Source organism: Ascaphus truei, chromosome 2 (assembly GCF_040206685.1).
Source record: "Ascaphus truei isolate aAscTru1 chromosome 2, aAscTru1.hap1, whole genome shotgun sequence".
Taxonomy (NCBI): Eukaryota; Metazoa; Chordata; class Amphibia; order Anura; family Ascaphidae; genus Ascaphus; species Ascaphus truei.
Window position 1 is genome coordinate 477,978,779 of NC_134484.1, and position 16,714 is coordinate 477,995,492.

Consider the following 16,714-nt stretch of genomic DNA (forward strand, 5'->3'; position numbering starts at 1 on the left):
ACAAAACCATTTTTTGCCCATTCCACAAGTAGGAGACCTTGATCACGAATCAGAGACAATAGTAAGGGCCAGTAAGCCAGAGGAGTCTGAAGAGCAACCGAATCCATTAGCTGAATCAGATCAGGATAGTATGGAAGGAACCTCCGCTGGTTCCAATGGAGACCACTCGAAGGAGCACCGGGTAATGGGCCTGCGCCTTAGGTACTTTCACCCGTGGCTTCAACAAGCCGACCATTGAATCCAAGAAGCCCAATAGTTTGAAGTATTATATGATACCAATTATTAATATTAAAATGTTTTTGACCAATAAAGTTGTGATTATAATAATGTGTCTATTAATTAAATGTGAAAATTATATATTTTTTGTGATGTGTATAATGAAATTAAATTGTAAATGACTATAGTGACGTGTTAAAGTGCACAGCGGCCAAGGGTCATATTGTGAATTAGTATCAGAGGGAACGTAATTACTGTATCTATTTATTTTAGTTATTACGTTTTGCTGCAGTTTTTAGCATTAAGTAGCTAACTTCAGGCGAATAGTCTCCACATGTATGATTATTTATACCATTCATATACATATACCTAACAATATCTATATACTGTATAGGTATTCCCACCTGTACATTACCCACGTTAACCAATATATAACTAAGCAATTAGCACTGTCCTAAAATATATATACACACACACACATATATATATATATATATATATATATATATATATATATATATATATATATATATATGGGAAAAAAAGGAAGAGAGAGCACACGCCCATAGCGTAAAATTGTATTTTAATGAGGGGAGGGGGAAAGGGGGGTAAAAAATGCACTCACAAGGGTACAATAAAATCAAGCATTGCGTGATATAATCACCACCATCCGGTAAATGTCTGCAGCGTCTTGGGGCAGTCCCAATCTTGCAGTATCAGGATCGTAGTCCCAACAGATGTCCAGGGCAGATGGTATTTATTACTATTGTAATAGAGTCCTGGAAGATGGCTCCGTGTAGTAGGGGCTTCTGCAGCAGTTGCGCATGGATCAGTCCGTTCCAGCGCTCGGTGATGATGTCAGTGTCAATGCGTCTGACGTAATGACGCATATATATATGTGTGTGTGTATATATATTTTAGGACAGTGCTAATTGCTTAGTTATATATTGGTTAACGTGGGTAATGTACAGGTGGGAATACCTATACAGTATATAGATATTGTTAGGTATATGTATATGAATGGTATAAATAATCATACATGTGGAGACTATTCGCCTGAAGTTAGCTACTTAATGCTAAAAACTGCAGCAAAACGTAATAACTAAAATAAATAGATACAGTAATTACGTTCCCTCTGATACTAATTCACAATATGACCCTTGGCCGCTGTGCACTTTAACACGTCACTATAGTCATTTACAATTTAATTTCATTATACACATCACAAAAAATATATAATTTTCACATTTAATTAATAGACACATTATTATAATCACAACTTTATTGGTCAAAAACATTTTAATATTAATAATTGGTATCATATAATACTTCAAACTATTGGGCTTCTTGGATTCAATGGTCGGCTTGTTGAAGCCACGGGTGAAAGTACCTAAGGCGCAGGCCCATTACCCGGTGCTCCTTCGAGTGGTCTCCATTGGAACCAGCGGAGGTTCCTTCCATACTATCCTGATCTGATTCAGCTAATGGATTCGGTTGCTCTTCAGACTCCTCTGGCTTACTGGCCCTTACTATTGTCTCTGATTCGTGATCAAGGTCTCCTACTTGTGGAATGGGCAAAAAATGGTTTTGTGCCAAACCTTTACCCGGCCATGTACTTCTCGTATGCGGTTGACGGGGATGCCTGGCATCTGAGATTCTTCCTCAAAGTCCCTGTCGCGCCAGCGGTTTGCCGGGGATTCCTAAGTTATGTAGGAGAACGGCATCTCTAGGCCTTAGTTCCTGATATCGGACCTTGTGGTCGTACCTGCGCTTGTTGTTGGTGTTCAGATGGGCTGAGGCCTCGGCTAATTGGTGCGCACATTGCAGACTTGCTTGAAGTCGCTGGACGTATTTGAAATGCGCAGTATTGGGTACCCCATCGGTAGATGCCTGTAAGCGGTTGTCCACAGGCAGCCATGCCTCTCGCCCGAACATCATAAAGTACGGGGTGTACCCCGTGGATTCACGTCGGGTGCAATTATATGCATGCACCATCGCTTCCACGTACTTGCTCTTTTGTGAGCCCTTCAGGATCCCTAGCATGTTGAGCAGCGTCTCCCTCTGGATGATACGGAGTGGTTCTAGACTTCTGGATGTTGAGCAACTTAAGCAACTCCTTGATGAGCCAGTTGCTAGACAGCAGACTCCACAGCAGCAATCGTGGTATATAATGCAGGGAAGATAAGAGAGAAATCATAGCGTGACACTGCATATATGAAACATGTAACTCACACACACAAGACATACACCACTAACAACACTGACAGAAAGGCTGACAATATAACAGAGATTTATTAGAACAATTACTAAAAAATGGCAGTGAACTATGGAGCAGGTCTAGGATCCGGTGTGTAAAAACCGGAATCCTACTTACAACAATCCAGAGTATTCAGGCAGTGATAGCAGGAGATGCAGTCCGGTATCAGCTTTTCCTCGGCGCGTGGTACTTCCACACCGAGGAAAAGCTGAAAAGCTGATACCGGACTGCATCTCCTGCTATCACTGCCTGAATACTCTGGATTGTTGTAAGTAGGATTCCGGTTTTTACACACCGGATCCTAGACCTGCTCCATAGTTCACTGCCATTTTTTAGTAATTGTTCTAATAAATCTCTGTTATATTGTCAGCCTTTCTGTCAGTGTTGTTAGTGGTGTATGTCTTGTGTGTGTGAGTTACATGTTTCATATATGCAGTGTCACGCTATGATTTCTCTCTTATCTTCCCTGCATTATATACCCCGATTGCTGCTGTGGAGTCTGCTGTCTAGCAACTGGATCACCTGTACTGGACACTGCAGCACATCTTTGGACTTATTTTCCATTTTGGACATTTGAGGCGCCGGTCTGTATTGTTTTCTCTGTGTTTCTCACTAACTGTGTATGGGTTAGTCTATTTCCTGGCAGCCGTCCTAAATTTAGCTATATATCACATTGTGGTTTGTATTGTGTAATATTTTATTTTGATTTATATTGATATATTTTTTAGCGCTATTTACACCATTCCTTTTTTTCTAACTCCTTGATGAGCTTACTCTCAAAGTCTCTGCATTGGTCTGAGTGCATCCGATTCGGGAGACAGTAGTGGATGACGTATTTCTCCCACAGCACTTTAGCCACCATAATTGCCTTCTGGTCTTTGGTAGGGAATACTTGAGCGTACCGCGTATAGTGATCAGTCACAACCAGCATGATCCTGATGCCAATTGAATCGGGTACGATGCACAAAAAGTCCATTCACACGAAGTCCAGGGGATCCAAGCTTTTTAGATGGCTCATTGGGGCAGCACAGATGGGCTGTGTCTTTCACTGGACACACCTCGGCCCACAGACTGTAAGCAGCAGGAAGGGCCGAGGGCTGGCATCCCAGGGAGTCTGTCACACTCAATTCATAGAACGCAATCTTGTCCTCCATTTTGGCAGCCATGAAGCACATTACCCACATTCTAGCACCAGGGTTTCCTCCCACAGATTGTCGTCTTCGGTAGTACTCAGTTGCAGTCTTCTTGAGAGAGCCTCGGATCCGATGTTTAGAAGCCCCGGTTTATATTTTAAGGTGAACTGATATTTTGACAGTGCTGCTAGCCATGGGTGGCCGGTGGCATCCAGCTTGGCCGTAGTTAGAATATAGGTCAGTGGATTGTTATCCGTCCTAACCTCAAAGGGGACCCCGTATAGGAAGTCGTGGAGCTTTTTTGACCACTGCCCACTTGAGGGAAGAACTCCAGTTTGTGGATTGGGTAGTTGTGCTTGCTGGGGATCAAGCTGCTGCTCACATATGCCATGGGCCAAAGTCCATCAGGGTACTTCTGGTGCAGTACAGCTCCCAGCCCATTGAAACTTATATCCACGTGTAACACATACGGCAGTTCAGGGTCAGCATAAGGCTGCGTCCCCGCTAGCGCTGAGCAGGGGGTGCTTGCGGCGGTTACTTATATAGCTATATGTAAATCCCCGCTCACGCTGTGCGCGCGTGCACACGCGCTCGGCACTTAAGTAAACAAAAAACTATACTTACCCGTGCGCTCAGCTACCCGCAATGCCCCCTCCCCCGCGCGTACAAGCAGGACTGCTATCCAAGCATGAGTGCGCTCAGCACCAGCGGGGACTCGGCCTAAGCCAAGACGGGTGCTTCCGTGAGGCTTTTCTTGAGATTAATGAATGCTTTCTCGCAGTCGGATGTTCATTTGTCTTCGAGGGGAAGCCAGGCGGGGTTGCCCTTCTGGTGAGGTTCTTCTCGGTATATCCTCAGGAGGTTGTTGATGACCATGTCTTTACTGGAGTAGCCCTCCACGAACCGGCGGTAATATCTGCAGAATCCTAGGAAGGACTGTAGGTCCATCACATTGTCTGTCTGGTCGAGGCCAGTTCACCATGGCTTCGACCTTAGTGGGGTCGGTGGCTATACCTTCGCCAGACACTGTCCCACGTAGTTCACTGAAGTGCGGCAGAACAGGCATTTGTCCAGCAACAACTTCAGGACTTCTTTGCCCAGCCGGTCTAAAACTTTCATTAGATGTCCCTTGTGTTCCTCCAGAGTCTTGCCGAAGACGATGATATCGTCCAGGTAGACTAAGCATTCACGAGGATTCATGTTTCCAATGGTCTTCCTCAACAGCTGGAAGGTCGCCGGGGCACCGCAAATACCTTGAGGCATTCGGGTGAACTAATAGAACGCTATCTTTTCCTGCTATTCAGAGCTCATAGGTACCTGGTAGTACCCAGACCTCATGTTCAGTATGCTGAACCATTGGCTTCCTGACAGCACACTGAGGAACTCTTCTATCCTTGGCAGGGTGTATTGGTCGGGGATGGTGCGATTGTTCAGGGTCCGGTAATCTACACACAGGGGCACGGACCCATTCTTCTTGCGCACCACTACGATCGGAGAGCCGTAGGGGCTACGAGATTCGGTCGCAATGCCTGTCATCTCAATCTCTTTCAGGATGTCCCTCGCATCTTGGGGAATGCTCCTGGAATGGGGTAGTATCTTTCAGACGGATTGTGTGCTGGGCGCTCTGGCTGCAGCCCACATCCATCTTGCTGATGGAGAACACTTCCGGCATTCCTCCAGCTTGGCTTGTAGCTGTTTCTTCCAGGCTTCGGACAGGATCGATTTCCCGAAATGAAATGGTAATTGCGCCGCCTGATCTTGCACGGTAGCGGTGTTCACCCGAGCCAGCTTCTCAACGGGTGTAATGGGATATATCCGACCCATGTACGTGGTGAGAAGTTCTGGATAAGCATTTTAATCCTATCCGAGATCGCGGATGTCCAGGCTCTTAACTTGGGCACTATCTTATACCCTCTGCAGATGTCGGCGGCGTCGACCGTGCTTTCTAGGGAGGAACACCAGTCGGCCTTGAGTCGATCCAGATAGTAGCACACCGTTTCCATGTATCTCACTCCCCCTTGTGGAATCTCGGTCAATCCCTTCTCATTATTGAAGAGTTTCCCATGTTCCTCCTGCGCAGCGACCTTTATAGCACTCTTCTTTGAGTACCAGATGGATCCATAGCGAGGATATGGGTGTTTCGCCAGTTTCACTTGGTCCGGATCACCCCCCGCACCAACAGTGTTGACCCAGGATGATCGGGTAACTAGGATGTTCCGGGGCTCGGGAGATATCAGGGCCTCCACTTCCATGGGGTGGGTCTTGCCGGTGTTCAATTGCGGTATGACCAACTGTACTGACACCACAACTTCAGGGTAAGTCTCATTGCTCAGACCCCAGAGCTTCATCCTCTCACCCGATTTGCATAGGCAGATGGGTCAGGTGCTGGAAGCAGAACGACCGGTAGATAATAGTCACCTGGGACCCGTTGTCCAGCAAGGCCGAGGAATAGATACCTTCCACGAGGATTCGGATGATGGCTGCTGGCTCCACTCGGCCGTAGGCATCCGATTGGGAGATTTCATCAGTGCTTGGCACAGTGTCACTGTCACCGGCGGGGGGTGGAGCGTTAGTCGGTGGAACGGCAAGGGTCATGACCCTAGGGTTGGATGTCTTGGGATTCGGACACTCCCTGGAGAAGTGACCGACTTGGCCACAGCTGAAGCAGCGATCAATGCGATCTTCTTGAGCGCTGGATGTGAGTCTCAGTCTCCTAGGGGGCGAGAAGGTCTGTTGGCACTGCTTCTGGGAAGTAGAATCCTCAGCCTTCTCTTTGGCACTGAACTGCTCTCTCTTCTGAACCGATGCCCCTTGCAGGGGTCTTTAGGCTTCTTAGGAGCATGCAGTCGAGTGTGCAGCTCGTGTACCTTCACTTTGTTTCAAGACTCCTGTGAGTGCAGGTGGACTCCCTTGCATGAGGCCACACCAAAGCATGTTGGCTATAGGGTGGTTTGAGCTTGACCCCTGCAGAAACTGTTTACGGTGGAATTCATCCACACCGGAGACAGGTATGAGTTTGCAGGTGAGTAGAGGCTACAACACCAATTGCATGCGGTGGATGAATGCGGACAGCTCCTCACAATCTTTCTGGCGGAGGTCATAGTACCTGGCCCAGAGCTCACTCTCATCATCCTCTAGCCCGTAGGCTTCCGTTATGAAATACATTAACTCCCTGGCTGTTTCGTCCACATTCTGCTCCCTATGCATGCTTACCACCGTAGAGGCTGGGGTCTCGGGCATTCCATGATCCGCTGTCTCTTCACCGCTTTGGTGCACGTCCATTCCTCCACTACCTTGAGAGTATGTTCCTTCCATACTATGATTCCCTCTTCCCCTACGGGGGTGGGTGATTATCCCGGAAAAGATTTTCAACTTGCGGTAGGGTTGTGGCGGAGCAAACTGCCCTATTTTCTGTTAGTTGTTGTAGAGTTTTCACAAATAGCTGCGCTTCATCTGTACTGCTGGCACTGTGGTGACTTATTTTAGACCTCTGACTGCAAGCCTGGCTCCGGCTAGCGTTCTCTGGGGAAGAAACAGATGAGGACAACCGAAACTCGGCCACACTGGATAGGGCTCTAAGGGTCTCGGTTTGTAAGCGGCGTTTGGGGTATATAAGTGGGCTTCCCCCTGGTGGAGCTTCGGGGAGCGGGAGAAATTGGGGCGCATTGTCCATGGACGCCTCCTCTTGGCAGTCAATTAACACTGTTCTCCATTGATGGGAGGCATCCTATTGTATGTCTAAGATGTTGACCATAGTGAACCCCAGTTTCCCCCGCAGGGTGGTGCGCAGGTCAGGCAAGGGTAGGGATACTGGAACATGACTGACGGCAACCACGTGGCTGGGCGATGCTTGGCGTCGTAGGACCCACTTGTGAACATTGTGGCTTGATGGCAGGGACATTTTTCCTCTTGGATAAGATTATCTTCAATTTAGATTGGGGACCCCAGGTCTTAAATCTCAGCAGCGCCTCCAAATGTAGTCCTTGTTCCCCAGTACCTGGGAAAGAACTACCGGTACTGCTTTACCTGTCTGGCATCCAGGAGGCCTGAGCCTCCGCTACTGGGAGCCTGCGGTGATATCTGGTTCGTCTCGGTGCAGTGCCTCCACCTGTAAGTGATCCCAACATGGTGGGATAAGCCCCTCGCAGGAACAATACCAATAACGCACACGGTCAGATACAGTCATGTGAAAAAGAAAGTACACCCTCGTTGAATTCTATGGTTTTACATATCAGGACATAATAACAATCAACTGTTCCTTAGCAGGTCTTAAAATGAGTTAAATACAACCTTGGATGAACAACACATGACATCTTACACGTGTACCCAAAAGTGTAGGAGATAACACTATCCCGTGGAGTATTGATGCACTTGGTGAGCTACCTCCCTGGGGCTCCAGCACCCGGGTACTGCAGATTTGCAAAGGGGATCAGTCTGTTCCAATGTTGTCAGAGACGGCGTCCGCCTCCACATGTGGTGAATCCTGCGTGGATGGTACCGCCATACAGAGTATTTTATAATGGCAGTGGTCTGGTCCCAGATCACAGGCCACAATCACCGCGTGGCATCTCACAGTGCTGTGCACTGACTATCAGCAGCTACTGGGAAATGTCCCTAGATATGGGCTTTCCCTTTGGCAACAAATATAGTGATAAAGTCAAGCTGCTGCCGGAACAACTCAATGCGCATGCGCAGAGTGTGCCAACATGGCCGCCGCAACTCTTGACGTACTGTGCATGCACGAGCCTCCCTAACATGGTGCCCTGCAGCAGCGCTCGCCGTGGGTCTCCGGTGACACGATCGTCTGACGTCGACCTTCCTGATCCGTAGGTAAAAAGGGGAAATAGCGGAGGAACCGGGGGACCAGAAGGGACCTGGTTACATATGCATATCTTTATATAGCGTAATTTATGTACATAGCGCTTCACAGCAGTAATACATCTGACATAATATAGCACATAATGGGAATAAGCACTTCAGACATGACAGTAACAATAGGAAAGGGTGTCCTTGCCCTGAAGAGTTTTGTCAAAGTGTTAATTAGGGAGAACTTAAAGAGACAGTAGGAAGGGGATCTGGTAAGTGCATCTGCAAGGGACCAGGGTCTGCCCCTGAGATGTGTAGCATCAGCCAGCGCTACCCATATGCTTCGTTAAAGAGGTGTGTTTTTAGATAGGTCTTAAAGGGGGGGGGAGAGAGAGATGGTGCCAGTCGGATATTGAGAAGGAAATTCCAGCGGTGTGGGGCAGTGAGTGAGACGGGTTTTAGATGGGAGAGGGCTTTAGATACAAAGGGGGTAGACCGAAGACATCCTTGAGCAGAACAGACAGGTGTGTAGTGAGAAACTAGGGCTGAGATGTAAGGAGGGGCAGAACAGTGTATAGCTCTTTTAAAAGAGGAGAATTTCGTAAGTAATACAGGATTTGATAGGAAGCCAGGAGAGGGATCTCAGCAGGGGAGATGCCGAGACAGATTTAGGAGAGAGTAAAGTGATTCTAGCAGCGGCATTAAAGAATAGAATATAGGAGAGAGAGAGGTGAGGCAGGAAGGCTGGACAATAGGTTACAAGAGTCGAGACGGGAGAGAATGAGGGTCTGCATTGTAGTGACGGCGGTAAGGGTGCATCTGTAATGAGTGCTCGCCAAAAAAACAGGACGGGACCGGGAGGCTGAGGATGGGTGTTTTAAAAACACAGACCTGAAACCAAGAGGCCACATCCAGTGTGTAGGTTCATAGCCGGGTTAGGTATTGGAGAGGTAAGGTAGTAGATATACTCGCCATGATTGAGGGTAAGAGACTGGAGCATAGTTGAGGTTTCTTAGCCGAGGTCGAAGGTAGTGTGGCAGATAACAAAGCCGAGGTCGAGGGTTGCAGAGTTCCGGGAGGAAGGGTATGGGTCCGTGGTCAAGGTAACTGGAATGCAATACGAGGTAAACAAGGCAGTGTATGGCAAGCAGAAGCTTGTGGACAGCACTTCGTCTTTAGGTAGAGAGACTTCTATGCTCAGCTGATTTTGGAGCAGGGATCGCTGAGCATAATAAGGTCGGTGAACCAATCGGATGAGAGGTACACAGCTGAAGCAGATGATTGACTCTGTATTGTAGAGCCAATCAAAGACAAGGAGCATAGTTGAATGCGATAATCACTGTCATACCACTTAATCTTTACGGGGAAGTTAGCACTGCAGGTGTCCTAGATGAATCGGCTGTTCTGTTGTCAGTGCTAACTTGTGTTTCAATCCTGCACCTGACAACCCCTGGACGGCGCATGCGCCTGATAGTATCAGGGTGAAGTACGTCACCAGAGGTGACGCGAGACACGTGGCCTAAGCCCGATCATCAGTGTCTTTGCAATGTTACAGAGGTAAAAAAGACTTTAGCTATATTTTGAATGTGGAGGAGTCAAGTGTGACCACTAGGCAGTGTGCTTGTGATACTGGGTGTATGATCGTTCTGCCAACAGTAATGTAGGGCAAGGCTTGGGAGGAAGTATGAGGACATGTTAAGTTTGAGTCGGTGGGGGCCATCCAGGTTGATATAGCAGAAATTTTTTTTAAGATTTTGGTCTGTACAGCAGGTGTAAGGTCGGGTTGAAAGTTACATTTGTGTGTCATCAGCATAGAGGTGATAAGGTAAGCTGTAGTTTGTAAAGAGAAGAGGGTCCCAGGACACAGCCAATAGGTACAATGGGACTCAGAGGGCTTCATAATTACAGTATTGTGAGTGGTACGCAGCACATAAGAATTTTTACAGACACAGTCCCTGCCCAGATGAGCTTCCAATCTAACTTTTTGATGCCTGAGGCACAGGCAGATAGCGATGCCCAACGTAATTAGGAGCGGATACCGGGAATTTAATCAGGTTTCCATTATTCAAACTCTGTAATTGTTCTGAAAGTCAGTGTCTTTACTCACTGAGCCACTTCTTACTCCTCTTAACCTCAGCCAAACCCAGTAGGATTTTTGGGGGAGGTGCCACTGATCACCGATGTAGACCAGATGATCAGCCAGGTGGGTCCTGCCTGGCTTATCTGAGAACAGGCCCGTTACTTCCCTAACATTTCATTCGCCTGCTCCCATTAGTGAGCGGGGATGCGATTTCCATCTGCTCCACTGAGCCTCCCTGTCAGGCAGCCAGGAGCTTGTTCTGCTGAATTAATCTAAAGCGTGCGCTCAATGGGCCGTTCGACCCCTGCTTCCCTCCACACATCCCTGTGAATAATATCAGACCATACAATCTGCGCCCCTCGTCATCCCCTATGGATTTGAGCCAAATTCCGCTTCATCACACACCAGACCCATGGAACGCACCGCAGCTAGGTCGTTACACCCGACGTGGAGGATAAAGATCTGTGGGGCCTCCAGTCCCTTGCCAAAACAAGCAACTGGAGGAGTAGTTGAACCCTACCACCCCGGCAAAAACCCTCCACCTGATCCCCCACGCAATCCCAGGCTTCTCGAGTATGGCCGCACGGCCGCACGCTTCTCTGCCCAGTCCACGATAGAATCACAAATGATCCATACGTCTGTAGCCACAAAACCTGGAATTCCAGACAAGGATCAGACTGCCCCCTACGCCAATGTGGGCCTGACGTAGGACCAATTCCGGTCTGATTCCCAGCACCTGATTTTACGTATCACCTCAGGCCCTAGCTTTCCGCATTCCACGTCCGCTGCCGCCACGCTCCGGAAGGAAGGTGTGCCGAGCTGTGACCCATCTAAACTCATTTGTTCAACACACACCTGAAACACCCACTGATACTGAAACTTAGACAATGGTTCCCCACCGGCAACAGACAAACAGAGAGGGGGAGACAGGGGAAGAGAGAGAGAGTGAGGGGGGACAGAGAGAGAGTGAGGGGGGAGGGAGGGAGAGGGGAGAGAAAGAAAAAACATTACATCTCGGGCTAGTAATCTATATGTGTGTAACCCCTTGATAGGAAGCAGCAGCAGAATGGGTGGGGGGGGAGTACTTATTGTATTCAAACAGACCCACAAAGTGTTAAACACATGATATGTGTGAGGATACAGCGATCTATACGTGCTGCCCCCTGGCTGTGATCCACTCTGCTGTGTGCTGCTGCTGGGGAAGGAGCTAATGACAGAGCAGCAGCAGATGGACTACAACTCCCAGAAGCCCCTGCTGCCGACACAGGGAGACATGAGGGGACAGAAGTGCAAAGCTTGCGGTGAGTGAGGCAGGGAGGGGAAGAAAGAGAGGAGCATGAGGAGAGAGCAGCCCTGTGTGTGAGAGCTGCTGCTGCTCCCTGATCCCCAGGCCCTGCTGCTGAGGGGTATAAGGCTGAGTCCATAGAGGGGGTAGCAGTGCTGAGGCGTGCTGACGCTGAGGCTCGCCTGCTGAAATCTGCGCGATTTCATCCCCATGCAGGCGAGCCAGCGTGCGCGATCGGGAGGCGGGGGGAGGCAGAGGGAGGCGGGGCAGTGACGTCGCTGGGCCAATTGCCTGCGACGAGTCAACGTCACGGCGCCGACGTCACGGCGCCGTGACGTTGACGCTGCTTTGCGCTGAAAAACAGCTTGGCTGTCGGCTGAAAAATCCAACGCCTCAGCACGCCTGCGGACACTCGCGTGAGCCCCCTCTAAAGACATCCTCATTGAGGATGCAGGGGCTCAGCGCGGAGCTTACGCACGGCTCAGCGCGGCCTGTCCTTCTATGGACGTGGCCTAACTCAGGGGGTGTGACTAGGTAACAGGCTCCCCCCGAGTGGCAGCACTGGGAGCGGAGCAGCAGTCTGCAGGGTTGCCACCTTCGACTGACAGTCAACCTGGAGATTTTTTTTTTTAAATGACACTGTGTTGCCATGACAATGGGACGCTATGTACCGGCACACGGCGTCAAGTTGCCATGACAACGTGGCACTGCATGACATGACATCATGTGGCGTCTCATTGTCATGGCAACGAGCATCAGGTGATGCTGTTACATCACATGACGTTCCCGTTGGCATGGCACCGCAGCGTCATTTGACGCCGCGCAGACATATTGAGAGTAGTTGCAGGGGGAGATGGCGGGAGACATTGCTGTTGCGGGCACTATTGCTGCGTAATGGTATATGGAATTATACCTTACATCATTTCTATTATTTATAGCTAACACTGATGACAATTGTTGCAGACAGAGTCGTCGCTGACAAATATTAATTTATTACAATGGTTTATCTCAGTTTACTTTACTTGAGTTAATTTAACAAACACAAGGTTACCTCATTGCTATCAAAAGGGAGGAACTGAAGCAGCTTTACTGAAAAGAGAGAGGGGGGGAAGAAGAGAGAGACAGGGGGAAGGAGAAGAGAGAGGGGGGGAAGAAGAGAGAGAGGGGGGAAGGAGAGAGAGAGAGGGGGGGAAGAAGAGAGAGACGGGGAAGGAAAGAGAGAGAGACGGGGAAGGAGAGAGAGAGGGGGAAGAAGAGAGAGAGGGGGGGGGGAAGAAGAGAGAGAGACAGGGGGAAGAAGAGAGAGGGAAGGAGAGAGAGAGGGGGGAAGGAGAGAGAGAGAGGGGGAAGAAGAGAGAGAGGGGGGGAAGAAGAGAGAGAGAGGGGGAAGAAGAGAGAGACTGGGAATGAGAGAGAGAGAGTGAGGGGGGAAGAGAGAGAGAGGGGAGAGAGAGAGAGGAGAGAAGAGATAGAGGAGGTAAGACACATGGGGGTGGTGTGTGCTCTCTAGCAGGTTTCTGGGAATGTTACTGTGTTGCTTATATGTGTCAATCAATCTTGTCTATAAAAACTACAACTCCCATGATCCCCTGCGTGTGAGCATGCGCAGTAGAACATAGGGCTGTGACCCGGATGTAGTAGGCAGCGATGGGAGGAAATGAGTTCTGCACACAGACAGTCCTGTGAGAAATGCAGAGGATCTGTGAGTGATGTAGCAATGAGAAGTCACTTACTGTGCTGCCCTGTCTGTAACAGGGGGAGCTATTCCTGCACTGGCCTCACCCGGTGGGAGGAGGTTACTGCCAGTACAGAGCACTTCCATAGCTCACTGTGCTTATTGCTGGGACCCATCCCAATCAGGATTCCCCTATAACTTACATTCAGCTATCTGTGTGAGGTACACCTCTCTGCCCTGTCCTGTAGGAGGTTAAGTTACAGCTCAGACATCATCTGAACATCTCCCCTGCACCCACAGAGGAGAACCACAGGTCCAACATCTCCCCAGCACCCAGACCTGCACCCACAGAGGAGAACCACAGGTCCCAGCTTCTATACCCAGCACCCAGACCTGCACCCACAGAGGAGAACCACAGGTCCCAGCTTCTATACCCATCCTGCACCCACAGAGGAGAACCACAGGTACAACATCTCCCCAGCACCCAGACCTGCACCCACACCGGAGAACCACAGGTCCCAGCTTCTATACCCATCCTGCACCCACAGAGGAGAACCACAGGTCCCAGCTTCTATACCCATCCTGCACCCACAGGGGAGAACTGCAGGTCCAGCTGCTACCCACCCTGCAATCACAGAAGGACCACTATGCTGCCCTGTCTGTAACAACCCACCCACCCGGAGATTTTAGGGACAAACCCGTAGCCCGGAGAAGGGGATGCCAAACCCGAAGTCTCCGGGTGAAACCCGGAGAGGTGGCAACCCCGGCAGTCTCCCAGACTAAAGGAGATGTGAGTATCCAGAGAGGGGATCTTCATTACAGACACTGGGGGACCCAAGTGTGTGTGCCACAGAGACAGGCTGCTGCAGTATAACGCTGAGTATAAGGGCTGCAGCGTGTGTGCCACAGAGACAGGCTGCTGCAGTATAACGCTGAGTATAAGCTGCAGCGCGTGTGCCACAGAGACAGCCTGCTGCAGTATAACGCTGAGTATAAGGGCTGCAGCGTGTGTGCCACAGAGACAGGCTGCTGCAGTATAACGCTGAGTATAAGCGCTGCAGCGTGTGTGCCACAGAGACAGGCTGCTGCAGTATAACGCTGAGTATAAGGGCTGCAGCGTGTGTGCCACAGAGACAGGCTGCTGCAGTATAACGCTGAGTATAAGAGCTGCAGTGTGTGTGCCACAGAGACAGGCTGCTGCAGTATAACGCTGAGTATAAGGGCTGCAGCGTGTGTGCCACAGAGACAGGCTGCTGCAGTATAACACTGAGTATAAGAGCTGCAGCGTGTGTGCCACAGAGACAGGCTGCTGCAGTATAACGCGGATTATAAGTGCTGCAGCGTGTGTGCCACAGAGACAGGCTGCTGCAGTATAACGCTGAGTATAAGGGCTGCAGTGTGTGTGCCACAGAGACAGGCTGCTGCAGTATAACGCTGAGTATGAGCTGCAGCGTGTGTGCGGGCCCCTCCTGTACACACGGGCGCCTTATAAGGCCTAGACATAGTAGATTCAGCGTCGCTGAGGCGGGCTGAGCCGCGCTGAACAGATGCACAAAGCCCCTGCATCTGTAATCAGCGCGGCTATAGTTTCTCCCTGCGCATGCGTGCTGATGCGTGTGGAGGCTGAGAAAATCGGAAGAGACAGGCAGGTTTGAAATTTTGCCGCTTGGAGTGGAGGAGCGGTCACGTGACCGCTCCCATCCAATGGGGCTGCAGAAAGAGAGACAGAGAAACAGAGAGGGAGAGAGACTCAGGGAGCAGGAGGGAAGATAAAAAAAATCACAGGAGCAAAGATCTCTGATCACACAGCTTTATCAGCAACCTCAAAGGAACTTTGGACATTTTGTTTTTGTTTGGGATCCTTCATTTCTTTATGTGTTCATTATTTGTGGTGTCACGCAAGCCCAACTCTGCATTCAGGATTTCTTCCCAGCCAAAAATATTATATAATATACATACACACACACACACACACACACACACACACACACACATATACACACATATACACACAGGTTCCCCAGAGACACAAACACACAGACCACTTCAAAGTGACACACACAGTTACCCAATGACACACACACACACACACACACACACACTGACAGCTACCAATTCTTTACTATGTCCCAGGCCTAACACGTACTATGAGACACGTTGGCACACAGCTGTGCAGCGCATTACCAGTATTGTGACTGTATGTATATGGGCCTCGCACAGAGGGGCACAGGGTGTATATATAGCTGGGGGTATAGGGGTTATTACCAGTATTGTGATTGGATGTATATGGGCCTCGCACAGAGGGGCACAGTGTGTATATATAACTGCGGGTATAGGGGTTATTACCAGTATTGTGATTGGATGTATATGGGCCTCGCACAGAGGGGCACTGTGTGTGTATATAGCTGGGGATATAGGGGTTATTACCAGTATTGTGATTGGATGTATATGGGCCTCGCACAGAGGGACACAGTGTGTGTGTATATAGCTGGGGGTATAGGGGTTATTACCAGTATTGTGATTGTATGTATATGGGCCTCGCACAGAGGGGCACAGGGTGTGTATATATAGCTGGGGGTATAGGGGTTATTACCAGTATTGTGATTGTATTTATTTATTTATTTATAAAATATTTACCAGGAAGTAATACATTGAGAGTTACCTCTCGTTTTAAAGTATGTCCTGGGCACAGAGTTAAGACAAATAATACATGGTTACAAATACAGTTACATAATGAGCAGGGTATACATTATATACAAGACATTGCATGCACAGTTAAAGATAATTTGTATTATGGGCGTATGAAACAGTTACAGACCACATTAAATGAAAGAACTTAGACTGGTGGTGGATGTGAGAGCCTCTGGTAGGTTGTTCCAGTTTTGGGATGCACGGTAAGAGAAGGAGGAACGTCCGGATACTTTGTTGAGCCTTGGGACCATGAACAGTCTTTTGGAGTCTGATCTCAGGTGATAGGTGCTGCATGTGGTAGGGGTGAGGAGCTTGTTCAGGTAGCTGGCCCATAAAAAATTTGAAGGCAAGACAGGAAAGGTGAACTTTGCGCCTAGACTCAAGTGATGACCAATCTAGTTCTTTGAGCATTTCGCAGTGATGTGTGTTATAGTTGCATTGGAGAACAAAACGACAAATTGAGTTGTAGAGGGTGTTAAGTTTGCTAAGGTGGGTTTGAGGTGCCGAGCCATATACTAAGTCTCCATAGTCAATAATTGGCATTAGCATTTGCTGTGCGATACGTTTTCTG

The 16,714-nt window shown here is 49.0% G+C and overlaps 2 protein-coding genes across 3 annotated transcripts in view; both read left to right on the plus strand.

Annotated features, from left to right (window-relative positions):
• Positions 1-16,714, plus strand: part of LOC142488386 (uncharacterized) — a 508,298-nt gene that overhangs the window by 42,581 nt on the left and 449,003 nt on the right. The gene's annotated exons all lie outside the window — the stretch shown is intronic.
• LOC142488303 (uncharacterized) overlaps positions 13,394-16,714 on the plus strand; it is a 111,519-nt gene continuing 108,198 nt past the window's right edge. Inside the window, exon 1 of the mRNA XM_075588675.1 lies at positions 13,394-14,242. The gene's annotated coding sequence lies outside the window, so the exon portion shown is untranslated. The remainder of the gene's footprint in view (positions 14,243-16,714) is intronic.